We start from the raw sequence: 13,777 nt of genomic DNA on the forward strand, positions 1-13,777 counted from the left end.
CACTCATGTACACATGGAGATGAAGTCTTTTATTGGGATTTGTAAGTATTTGAAGGCTGATTTTGTTCTCATTCGTCAAATAGTAACAAAATTACTATTCTTTCTGTATCATTTTAAGAAAGGGTTTTTGCACAAATATTAAAAAATAAAAACTTTTATGTAATTATCTTTGGTTACATAAAATAACATTAAATAAAACTAATTCAACCAATAAAAAAAATATGCATTATTTTATAATTGGTCAAAAATTTCAAATGACATTAAATTTTACATAGAAATATGAGAACATCATTTATTTTGAAATAAAATCAAAATCGTTAAACATCAATTAGACTGATGCGGAAGGAGTATTTCCTCTACAAATTTTCTACACCTTTAATATTTATATATAGGCCATGTTCGTTTACATGTCGCGCGACCTTCGACCTGCGATTTGCGACTAAGATTACGTTTGTTTACGTGTCGCGCGACCTGCGACTTGCGACCTGCGCCTAAACCTGCGACCTGCGACCTGCGACTAAATCTATGTTCATTTACGTGTCGCGTGACCTGCGATCTGCGATCAAAATTTTCTTAATTTTTAGTCGCTGTTTTTTTCCGGCGACTTGAATGGGAACCCGCGACTGGTCGTGCGATCAGTCGCGCGACATCAAAACGAACAACAACTTGCGACATGCGACATGCGACCAATCGCAGGTCGCATGCTACGCGACAGCAAAACGAACAACAACCTGCGACCTGCGATTAGTGCGATATGTAAACGAACATGGCCATATTTGGTGGAGCAAATTCCACGATTCTCTATGTTTTTTTCCACTGTTAATTTTGGGATAACAATATAATTTTCCAGAATACTATTTTATAGTACTAGAAATGATCAAAACAAAAACTTCGTATTACATATTCCCAGAAACAAATTAATGTCAAGCTTTTCAAATTTAGATATATATATATATATATATATATATATATATATGTATATATACACTCCAAAAATCATAGTTCGAAACATGAAAATTCTAAACCTAAACGTTAATCGGTTTACCGTTTACAAATATATCATTAAAAATATAACACCAATAGTAAATTGGAATGAAACTGAATTATTATCTGATTACACCTACATGACCCGACCAGAATGAATCAAGAAAAACACTAAATTAGAAAGCATAAAATTCCTGACCCATTAACCCCAAAATCACAGAATCCAAGATCAATTTTGACACTTTAGTGGTAGTAGCTCTTGATTTTCGATGTGCAAGGAGAAGGAGAAGTCGATGAAAAAGCAGGCGACTCACCACAACGTGCATCCAAAAGACGAAAGTGATTATAAAGAAGAAGGTGTTCCACAGAAGTTTGACAGCAAACTTATATCCAAAGCAGTGATAGGATTTTGACAACGCTCCTTACTCCCGGCATATGACATTATTCTAGTATTATTTAGCGAGACGTTCGTTTTTCTCTACCGACTATTATATTGTGACGATAAAGAATTTTTTTTTTGAATTATACAGAGGTATCTTGACCCTAGAAAAATGGTTCAGACTAATCACGCATTGCCACATGTCGGTCTTCTGTCTTTAGCGATGCCAAAATGTTAATTCCCCAAAAACCGGAACTCAAACCCTGGTAGCTTTACCGTATTCAGTTTTTGCGCTCAAACTAATCACAACCAGACCACAATACTACCAGCATATAGGGTTTATTCAGTTTCAATGAAAATACTACACAGTCTACATTCTAGATAGTTAAGTTGTGGTCGTTTGGTATATTGGTTAATAAATTCAACAAATTATACTGTGCATCTAAGCTTATTTATCTAAGTCTAATGTTATCTTTAGTTTTAGGCCCAGTTCGAACTAAGTTAGGCGCTAGTCGGATAGCAATTATGGACCTAGCGAATTACCGAAAAATCAAGGAGTACTCGAAAATTACGCAGAGTCTAGTTTTAAATACAATTTAATATATTTATAATATATTTAGCTAATTTTAAATATGATGACACAAGTTCTTAGACATAATCACATAACTTTTTATATATAATTTAAGCAACCTCTTTTTGATTCGTAAATGGTATGTTTGGTACGAAAAAATCCCTAAATGCAGTATGTATGTGTTTGTTTTAAGTTTGATAGCTAATTGTAGTTATTTAGTAATGAATAATTATACAAAATCTGTAAATAATGAGTATCCAGTGTCTAAATCCGTGGATAAACCCTTGTTTCTCGAGATAGGAGGTCCATTTTTTTTTCAAAAAGTAAAGGGTTAAATCCAGGTCTATTAAAGACACATACCTAATCTCCGAGTGGAAGTACAAATTAGCCGAAAGCAATAGCTCATATCCGTGTGGCCAGCGGAGTTCGAAACAGGATTCGCCGTATTGGGTATACTCCCTCAAACGCCAGTGGACTACCACCAAATGAGCCGATAGCTATAGGAGGTCCATTTTTAAATATTGTTTTTAGAATAAATATTTTTTGTCCAGAGACAAACGTGTTTGGTGGGACAAAAGCTGAAATTGTTTTTGGCAGAATAGGTTTTAGATATATTTTCTTTTCGAACTATTTTTATAAATTTCATATATAAACTCTTAAACATTTTTATCTATACGTTTTTTTCTATTAAAGGGTATACAACTTTGAGTTCCGGAAAACCTTGAACCGGTCCAGCTAGCACAAAACGAACACATGTGTGATTTCTTTTTGTAATACAATTGGTAAGCCGCATTATGTTTTCTCCTGGGTAAGTAGGGGTAGTCATTAATCACAAAAGCAGTCTCTATATATTTCTCTTTCCACTTTATAATTAAAACACTTTTACAGATTTTTTTTTTGGTCTGTCGTAACAATAAATTTGTCACTACAATAAAGAAAAGACAGATAGAAAAGAGCAGCTACTAACAATAGTTTTGGAGCTGATAAAGTTAAAAGAGAAAGAAAAAACGAACCAAATTGAAACATAGTTATAGCCGATGGTAAGCCACTTCCAAGTCTTCAACTAACATTCTTAGTCCTAAACGAACATATCTTTGTCCGTAACGTATGATATGAGCCTACAGGTATGTGTACGGTGTACCCCATTTATGTATATACTAAAGTATTTTGTTAAATCTTGTCCTTATAATATCATTTGAACATCATTGAGGCAAAGCTCTTTTTCTTTTAAGAATCTGTTGAACTGTAGATGTTTGATTGGTTAAACAACATTGTTGACAATAGAGTAAGGTCCACTGAATGTTCTGACGATTTCGATCGGAAATGTATTTACGAATAAGTAGATACTGTCTGTCACTACATGCTTTTTTTTCCGAGGGGGATTACAATGCATTTGACAAAGATGTACATCCGCTTAGCCTCATCCATTTCAACAACACATGAGCTAATTTAGATTTGACTTAGATGCTCTCATTAAATGGATAATAGAGTTATGAGCCCGAAGGTGGATTAACGAGGAGACTATGTAGTTGAATTAATTAGGGTTGGACGTGTAGAGAGCATTCCACAGCTTCCTCAATTCTATGTAGATTGATGATTTTGTAGACTTTTTACCGATTAAATTCAGAAAGTTGTTTTAAAGTAAAAAAGATATTCTATAAATATTTAAATTTTAATCATACACTAGATTTTGACCTGCGCTTTGAAATCACGGTATTTGTTTCTTTTTAAAAATTTGGTCAAATTTTGTTAATTATAAGATGATGTATTTTTATATAAAATAATCTAATCTATTTACAATTTTGTTGATATGTATTTAAAATATACTTATATGTTGAAGATGATATAAAAAGATGTATTTTTTTTGGTCAAATAAATATATGTATTTATAGTCATAGAAATTGTTTTATGAGTTTAAAAATTACAAAATTTTATTCTTAGTAATTATAATGTAATTTATCTGTTATTAGTAATTTTTTATTAAATGTAACCTATAAGATTTAAAAAGAAACCGGGCTTTTTAGTGTACTGAAAATACAAAAATATATTATATACAAATGGTTCTCGTGGGTAAACAATTGATTTGCATTTACTAAATAAAAACAGCCCAATATCATAAAATATGATTTTATGACCGTTTCCCAAAAAAAAATCATAAAGTAACGTTTTTTTAAAGGTTTCTTGTTTTTGGAACTCTTACGACCATTGTATTAATCTATTTAATTTTTATAGTTACAGCCGATACATCTATAACAAAAAAACTTTGTAAACTAAATTTTACAGCACAAATTTTAAAACTACAACCCAACCAACTATTTCCACAATTGTGTTGCTTGTACTCATCATCGTAATTAGACTGAGTGAATTTTATAGTTTTTGTATTGTTATACTTATTGATTTTATTAGTAGAGGTGAATATTAGAGTAGGTTAATTTTCCTTTTTTTTCAACGAACACTAATTATAGATTGATCCATTTGTTCATTTTTTCTCTAGCGATAAACGTTTTAGGTGGGTCCCGTATATTTTTTTCATTTTTTATTTTCTTTGTTTTATGATTTTTAATGGGTTCCAACATTAATATCAGAATATTCATTCGATGGCATATAATTGTAATTATAGTGTCAAACTATGGGCAATATCCTAAGAGGTATTTTGGTTTAATAGTATAGATGCATCATCTTTTACACACTAAAGAGTTTTAAAGCTACTATAAATTAATAATAATTCAGTAGTATCTATCAATAAAAGGGAAACTTTTTTAAATAACCTAAAATTTTTATGGTCAAATACAAAATTAACTCTCTCTCTTTTATTGAATTTTAAAATTGTCTTATTCATTCTAAAAGTTAACATAATTCAGAAAAATATCATTGCTTTTTCTAAGATAGATTATTTTTACTCAAACATCTTCGTTTTCATCATTTATTTTCAAAATTATCATTGTCATCAGTATCACCAACCATCATTAACAATCACAACCAAACTCTAAACTGGAAATCAACATGTACATCTTCTTGTCTCATTTCTTACACATAAATTATTTATCTTGTAAATCCTCTCTCATTTCATCCTAAGAACTCAAAATTTTGGACATCAAGATAACACTATCTAAAGTTACTCGACGATGTCTTGAGATTTTACATGATTTACTTGCCATTTTCATATTCATTTGAATCACTTAGAATACATTTAGAGTCCAATTAGATGCATAGTCCAATTAGATGCATAGCATATGGATTTGTGGTATTTCAGGTTTGGTAAAGCTCAGGTTGATATTATGAAGGTTTGGGCAAGATAAGTGGACTTGATGGAGTTGAGTAGAAGAGGTGGAGTGAAGCTGGTCGACCGCGGGCGTGTACTGCAGACGAAGGCGAGACGCGGATTTTGATCCGAGAGACCCAACCAAATGGGACGAAGCGCGACCGTTCAGGGCAGCCTGATCCTGTCCGCGGCACAGTCAATGGCCATGCAGCGCGGCCACACAACGCGGGTCGAGCCAGACCGCAGATTTCTATTCGAGACACCACGTTCTGAAGGCACGGACCGCGGCCATGAAGTGCGGCTTGAAGGTGTCCGCGGTAAATGGCGATGATAAGAGACGCGGACGATGGCGCGGGTCGAGCCAGGCCGCGGATTCGAGTCCGAGATGTCGTGTTCTGAATGCACGGACCGCGGCTATGCAGCGGGGGTTGATGCCATCCACGGCCGATACCAAAACTGTATTATCCATTTATCTTTCGGGTCAAACCTGGGTTTGTCGAGTTGACCCGGCTCGAGTTTTAAACCTCTATAAATACTTTTTAGACCTAATCTTAGGACTTATCTTGTTTTCTATCTAATCAAAACGCCACTTTTAGGTAAAATATCTAATCTTGATCATATTCTCTTGTGTTTACTTGATTGCTTTGATCATTAATCATGTTTAGACTTAAATCAACTAATGATTTAGTGTCTACCATGATAATGAGTGAGTAGTCATCTTTGGATTCATGGGCTAGGATGACTAGGATGGTTAAGTGATGATCTAGAATGTTTTAGAGTAGATTAATATATTTCTTTGCTTGATTGAGTGATCTTAATGCTAATCTAGAGTTGACCATTTTAGATTAGAACTCTAGACATTTCATTGCTCAGAAGGTGTTCGGTGAAATGTCTACGCCAACTCAACATGCTCTTAGCTTACCCTACCAAAGGGATTTGATGTTAGGGGAGTTTAGAAAGTTGAATGATCCATTCTTAATGATTTCTTGATTGTCACAAACCAAAGGAATTTGATGTTTGATCAATGAGAATAAATGAGCTTTTGTCTTGACAAAGAACTTGCTTAGAATTGCTATCTAGACTTAGGGGAATGAGTTGATTGAAACCTTGCCATTTTAGATTACATCTTAGTCATCTGAAATCAAATTCCTATGCCCATGATTCCTCCTTTATCCATTTGCTTGAAAGTTGCTAGTTAGTTGTGTTAGAATCTTGTTAGCTTGATTGAATCACTTCATTACATTGAATGCACTTAGCTTAAGTATGAACCTGAATTCTCTTTGAATTGAAACACTTAGAAATGGATTGACATCTAAAATACTACTTTGATTTGAACCTTGGACCCTTGAAAAGTCCATTTCAAATTTGGCGCCGTTGTCGGGGATCGAACCCGGCTCACCCGCGTGGCAGGCGGGAATACTTACCACTATACTACAACGACTTCTAGAACTGCTAAGCTAAGGAATGAAATCTCTGGATTTCTCGAAGGAATCTTGAAGGCTTTGGAGAAGCATGAGAAAGGTTCAACAACTACATCTCTCAATGTCCTCATCATGGCATCAATATGGAGAGTTTGCTTAGTACTTTCTACAGAGGTGCTTTGCCCAAGTTTAGAAGCCAGCTTGATACTGCTAGCAATGGTTTCTTCTTGGGGGAGAAGTGAAGCAGATGCTTTGGAGCTTGTAGAGAATATGGCTAAGAGTGATTCAGTCTACAGTGATGAGCATGATAGAAGAAATAGAGGCAGTGGAGGTGATGATACAAACACCAAGAGAGAGTTAAAGGCTCTACAAGACAAGATGGATATGCTTCTCTTGGATAGAGCTAAACAAGAGAAGGTGAACTTTGTTGGTGAGCAGAAACAAGAAGGGATTGCTGTGCTTAATGAAGTTGATGGTCTAGAAGGTCAAGAAGAGCTTTGTTTTGTGAATGCTAATGGGACATGGTACAAGAAGGAGCCTAACTTTCAGTACAACAACTACCAACAAAAGCCCTTCTACAACAACGAACAAGGTGGTTACTAAGCTAGACAAAATTACTCTCAAGGTTTCCCCTCCAAAGGAAATCAGTCTACACAAGGCCAAGCCGGATCTTCTACTTATGCTACACAAGAGAGTAGCACTGATGCAATGATGAAACAGATCTTGGAGTCCCAAACTAGAAGTGAGAAGCACGTTGGATATGAGCTGAAGAACCTTCACACCAAAGTTGATGGAAGCTACAATGATCTCAACAACAAATTCTCAAACCTTGCTTCCAACTTCAAAGCTTTGGAGAACCAGTTTGCCTCTTTGAGTAGTAACTCCAAACGCCCTATGGGATCACTTCCCGGAACATCTGAGCAAAACCCCAAGGAGACAATGAAATCCATAACCCTTAGGAGTGGTAAACAGTTGCCTCCTAGAGCTCTCATTAGGGATAATGAGAAGCAAGATGGGGAGGTGGTCATCAATGTGGATGATGATGTGGTTATTGTGGATGAGAAAACCAATGAAGAGATCTTAGAGAAGATAATTGAAGCTAAAGGGAAAGGAAAAGTTGGAGAAGAGAAGAAGGTTGTGAACAAGAATAAAGCTGCTACTTCATCAAAAGGAGCTCCATTCATTCCTCATCCATAAGAAGCAAAATTTCCCTTCCCTGGTAGATTCAAGAAACAGCTTTTGGAGCAATACAAGGCCTTGTTTGAGAAGCAAATGAGTGAGGTTCAGATTAGTATGCTCATTATTGATGCCTTTATGCTAGTGTCTCAATACAACAAGTTCCTAAAAGATGCTGTGACTAAGAAGAAGAAAGAGATGGAAGGAACCCATGAATGCAGTTCCATTATACAGCGGTTAACCATCCCCAAGAAGCTTGAAGATCCAGGAAGCTCCACTCTACCTTCTGCCATTATGCAATTGGCTTTTGAGAAGTGTCTTTGTGATTTGAGAGCAAGTGTGAGCCTTATGCTTCTCTCCATTGATAAAAGGCTTGGGTGTACACAATACAAGAAGTGTAGACTTTCTCTTGTGCTAGCTAATCGCTCAGTGAAGATTCCCATTGGTATCCTAGAAGATCTCCCTGTTATGGTTGGAAATTGTGAGATTCCTACAGATTTTGTGGTGTTAGAGATGGATGAAGAACGAACAGATCCTTTGATATTAGGGAGACCTTTCTTGGCTACAGCAGGATCTGTTGTGAATGTTAAGGAAGGGAAGATTGATCTTCATCTTGGCAAAGGAAACATCTTACATTTTGACATCAAGGAGGTGATGAAGAAACCTACTATCCAAAGGCAAGTATTTTACATTGAGGAGATGGAAGCTCTAGCTGAAGAGTATTTGGAGGAATTGGCTATTAAGGACTCTCTTCAACATGCCCTAAAAGTTGATAGAGAGACTCAATTGATAGAAAATGAGGAGAGTGCAAAGTATGTGAGGATGCTAAACTACCACAAGGAGAAAAGTGGAGAAGACAACTTCATAGAGCTTCCACAAGAAGTTCATCATGCTGCCTCAGTTGATCAACAAGAGAACCTCCAAGAAGATGATTGGAGTGAACTCAAAGCACAAAAAGTAGAGCTTAAACCTCTTCCCCTTGGTGTAAAGTATGCCTTTCTTGGACCTAATGAGACATATCCTGTCATTGTGAGTAGTGAACTGAATGAAACTGAATTGTCTAAATTTTTGAATGAACTTAAAAAGTATAGAAAGGCAATAGGGTACTCACTAGATGATATTAAAGGGATGTCACCTTCTTTATGCATGCATAGGATACATCTAGATGATGAATCTATGACTTCTATAGAACATCAAAGAAGGTTGAACCCCAACTTGAAAGATGTTGTTAAGAAAGTGATTCTAAAACTCCTAAATGCAGGTGTAATCTATCCTATTTCATATAGCAAATGAGTGTCTCCTGTGCATGTTGTCCCAAAGAAGGGTGGAATTATTGTGGTTAAAAATGATAAGGATGAACTAATACCAACAAGAACAATAACAGGACATAGGATGTGCATAAATTATAGAAAACTTAACTCAACATCTAGAAATGATTCTTTTCCATTGTCATTCATTGATCAAATGCTAGAGAGACTTGCAAATCATCCCTATTATTGTTTTCTTGATGGGTATTCATGGTTCTTTCAAATCCCCATACATTCAAATGATCAAGAGAAAACAACATTCACATGCCCTTATGGTACCTTTGCTTATCGAAGGATGCCATTTGGGCTATGTAATGCTCCAGCCACTTTCCAAAGATGCATGATGTCTATTTTCTCTGATCTTATAGAGGATGTTGTGAAGGTGTTTATGGATGACTTCTCTGTCTACGGATCTTTGTTTTCTGCTTGTTTGTCCAATATTTGTAGGGTCCTAAAGAGATGTGAGGACACCAACCTTGTGCTGAACTGGGAGAAGTATCACTTCATGGTTAAGGAAGGGATTGTGCTTGTGCACAAGATTTCAGAGAATGGGATTGAGGTGGACAAGGCCAAGATTGATGTGATGGTTGGGTTAGCTCCGCCAAAGACAGTAAAAGACATTAGAAGCTTCCTTGGTCATGCCGGATTCTATAGAAGATTCATCAAAGACTTCTCCATGATAGCTAGACCATTGACTAAGCTTATATGCAAGGAGGCTGCTTTCAACTTTGATGTGGAGTGTCTAGGAGCATTCAAGACATTGAAGGATAAGCTGGTTAGTGCCCCAATTGTGCAACCACCAGATTGGGATCTTCCCTTTGAGATCATGTGTGATGCTAGTGACTATGTTGTGGGAGCTGTCCTTGGTCAGAAGAAAGACAAGAAGACTCATGTGATCTACTATGCAAGTAGAACTCTTGATGAAGTCCAAATGAAGTATGCTACAACTGAGAAGGAGCTGCTAGCCATTGTCTATGCCTTTGAGAAGTTCAGAAGCTATTTGGATGGGTCAAAAATCATAGTCTACACTGATCATGCTGCATTGAGACACCTTTTGGCCAAGAAAGATGATAAGCCAAGACTGTTGAGGTGGATCCTGCTACTACAAGAGTTTGATCTTGAGATCAAAGACAAGCCAGGAGTTGAGAATTGTGTAGCTGGTCACTTGTCTAGACTGAAGATTGAGTGTGGGATCCCCATTGATGAAGGCTTCCAGAAGAATAGATCATGGCTATTAGAGCAGTAGTAGTAGTTTGTGAAACTGGAAAGAAGCTTGAAGAGGTGAAGGCAACTGAAGAGAAAGGTCCTTAGTATGCTGATTTGGTGAACTACTTAGCTTGTGGAAGAGAGCCATTGGGTCTTGAGGGATATGCCAAAAAGAAGTTCTACAAAGATGTGAAAAGATACTATTGGGATGAGCCTTACCTCTACATACTTTGTAGAGATCAACTCTATAGAAGAGTAGTAGCTAAAGAAGAAGTTGATGGGATCCTTACACACTGTCATGGATCATCCTATGGAGGTCATTTTTCTACTTTTAAGACTGTTTCAAATGTGTTACAAGCTGGGTTTTGGTGGCCTCATATGTTCAAAGACACTCAAGACTTTGTCTCTAAGTGTGATTCATGCCAAAGGAGAGGGAACATCACCAAAAGGAATGAGATGCCTCAAAACCCAATTCTAGAAGTGGAGGTGTTTGATGTGTGGGGTATTGATTTCATGGGACCATTCCCAACATCTTTTGGCAACAAGTACATTCTTGTAGTTGTTGACTATGTCTCCAAGTGGGTGGAAGCTGTAGCAAGTACCACCAATGATTCTAGAGTGGTGATCAAGATATTCAAAAGCACCATCTTTCTAAGGTTTGGAGTCCCAAGAGTTGTGATTAGTGATGGAGGCTCTCACTTCATCAACAAGATGTTTGAAGGTCTTCTCAAGAAGAAATGTGTGAAGCATAAGGTGGCAACACCTTACCATCCTCAGACAAGTGGGCAAGTTGAGATCTTTAACAGGGAAATCAAATCTATCCTAGAGATGATTGTGGGGACTAAAAGGAAAGATTGGTCTGACAAGCTTGATGATGCGCTTTGGGCTTATAGGATGGCTTACAAGACTCCTTTGGGAACCACACCTTTCAACCTTGTGTATGGAAAGGCTTGTCATCTACCAGTTGAGTTTGAGTACAAGGCATTGTGGGCTGTTAAGTTGCTGAATTTTGACATCAACAGTGCCAAGGAGAAGAGACTTCTCCAGCTCAATGAGCTTGATGAGATTAGACTTGATGCTTTTGAGAACTCAAGGATCTACGAGGAAAAAACCAAAGCTTTTCATGACAAGAAGATCTTGAAGAGAGAGTTCAGTGCTGGAGGTCAAGTGCTTCTCTACAACTCTAGACTGAAGTTGTTTCCCGGGAAGCTCAAGTCAAGATGGTCCGGTCCTTTCAAGATCAAGAAAGTTAGGCCATATGGGGCGATTGTGTTCTGGAACAAAGATGGTGGAGACTTTACAGTGAATGGACAGAGGGTTAAGCTCTACATGGCAGTCACACCAGAAGAGGAAGGAACATCGGTTCCACTCTCCGATCCTATCCCCGCCTAGCCAAAAAGAAAGGAACTCAAGCTAGAGACTTAAAGCAAGCTCACTTGGGAGGAAGTCCCATGTCTATCCTTGTATATATTATTTTTATTTTTATTCTTGTTATGTGTCTTTGCTTTATTTCTGGTACCAGGTTCGAGTATTAGGATTTCCCGGCATGATTAACAGAAACCCGATAATTTTGGGTTTGGGGTGGCCGACCGCGGACGTCGACCGCGGCTCACGTCTGTCCGCGGAAATCGATCCGAGAAGGCCAGCTCTCACGCCCAGTCCCGCGGCCTAGCTCCGCGACCTGGTGCTGTCCGCGGCCAGACGCCGTCCAAACTCCGGTGCCATCTCACGCAGACTATAACGGTCCGCGGAAATCGATCCGAGAGAACTCTTCGTCTCGTCCTTCACCCGCGGTCAATCCCACGGCCGTCCAACGCGGTTTCCTCCCGTCCGCGGCCTCGCCTAGGTAAGTTACTCTCTCTTTGGTCGGTTTAATTTAAGTGAACCAAAACCCAATTGCACTTAAACCCGACCCGACCGCCTCTGAACCTGACCCAATTCGCCCACCTCTCTCCTCTAACTCATAAAATATCTCTCTCTCTCACCTTGTCACTCTCTACACCCCATGAACAAACACTCATCTCTCATCTCTCACACAAAAACCCAAATCAATAGACTCTCCACCAAAATTCAAAATCTTTAGTACATTTTGAAGGATCTCTTGTGCTCTTAGTGAATCCTAAACCAAACTTCACTACCATTCATTTCTCAATCCAAGGCAATGACAAAAACAACAGGTGATTTACCGAAGAAGTTTAGAGCACCAAAGAAAGGTTCAATTGATGAGGGAGATGCAAGCACTTCGAATAACAAGAATGGTCAAGCTCAAGCAAAGAAGAAAGTTGATAAGGGAAATGATGTGGTTATTGAGGCTGAGGACTCTGATCATAGCTCGAGCGGGAGTGAGGGGCAGGTTCAAGCCAAGAAGAGGAAGATAGTAGCTAAGAAGCCAACTGTCAAAGTACCATCAGCCAACGCAATCAACAATCGCCTTAGGGCCATGGAGCTTCAGCCCTCTCTATTTGTTGATGAGGAAATACTTGAGAAGTTGGGGATTCTCTTCGATGTGCAGCTTCTTCTTGGGAACATAGGACTTTGGAAAATGATGTCTACATGCCAAAGAGGATACCCGGAGCCAGCTTGTCAATTCCTATCAACCCTTGAAGCCACATTCCACATCTCTCATGATCCAAATGCCACGGAGGGTCATGGCTTTATCACTTTCAAGGTGGATAGAAAGTCTTACAAGATGGGTTTCAAGGAGATTGCAAGCGTAACGGGGCTTCGGGACAGAAGAAGGCATAAGTTCAAGAAGTTCGAGGGTGAACTCAATCAGTTTTGGAAGGAGATTGGAGACGGTGAGTATGAAATTAGCGCTATCAAATCCGCTGACATCCTCCACCGGCTCTTCGCTATGTTCATAAGCTCTTGGCAAGCACCTTATATGCAAGAAAAGAATCGAGGAGGATTGTGCAAGACGAACTGCACTTTCTAATATTCGGGATTAGGTCGGTTACCAAAGAGTATAGACAAGGGCGCTATGAGCATCAACCGGGGACAGTTGGGATCTTTATTGAGCATCTTCTCTACTACAAGAAGTGGGCATGGACGAACTATGACAAGAAACCGAAGCTGTTCATCTTGGGATTCATCACACCCTTGCTTGAAGCGATGAATATTCCACTAGTCGGGGACGAAATTGAATTCACTGTGATGGACGAAGTACATTTAGACCGGACTGGTTTCTTGTATGGGATCCTTGATGGGAAGTATATCTATCGCTACAAAAAGGGTCGAGGAAAGAATCTTGCAATGTGCTTCTCCTATGCCTTCCTTCAACCTCATTGCGATACAGGGAAAACCTCACATTTAACCCTCCTTCTTCAGCACTTTTTCATCCAGCCACACAAGATATGCCCTTGAAGATTTCAAGGAAGAAGAAGAAGCAGCCAGATGATAGTTCTTCTCAGTCCGAAGATGTTGAGCAGCCTCCTCCGAGCACGGTCTATGAGAGTACTCGTTATTACTTTG

The 13,777-nt window shown here is 38.3% G+C and overlaps 1 non-coding gene across 1 annotated transcript; it reads right to left on the reverse strand.

Moving 5' to 3' along the window:
* Positions 1-6,650: 6,650 nt before the first annotated feature.
* Positions 6,651-6,756, reverse strand: LOC125582703. The gene has a single exon (XR_007320159.1). It is a non-coding gene; the product is annotated as a small nucleolar RNA R71 (small nucleolar RNA).
* Positions 6,757-13,777: the final 7,021 nt, after the last annotated feature.

This window comes from Brassica napus, chromosome C2, assembly GCF_020379485.1.
Source record: "Brassica napus cultivar Da-Ae chromosome C2, Da-Ae, whole genome shotgun sequence".
NCBI classification, from domain to species: domain Eukaryota; kingdom Viridiplantae; phylum Streptophyta; class Magnoliopsida; order Brassicales; family Brassicaceae; genus Brassica; species Brassica napus.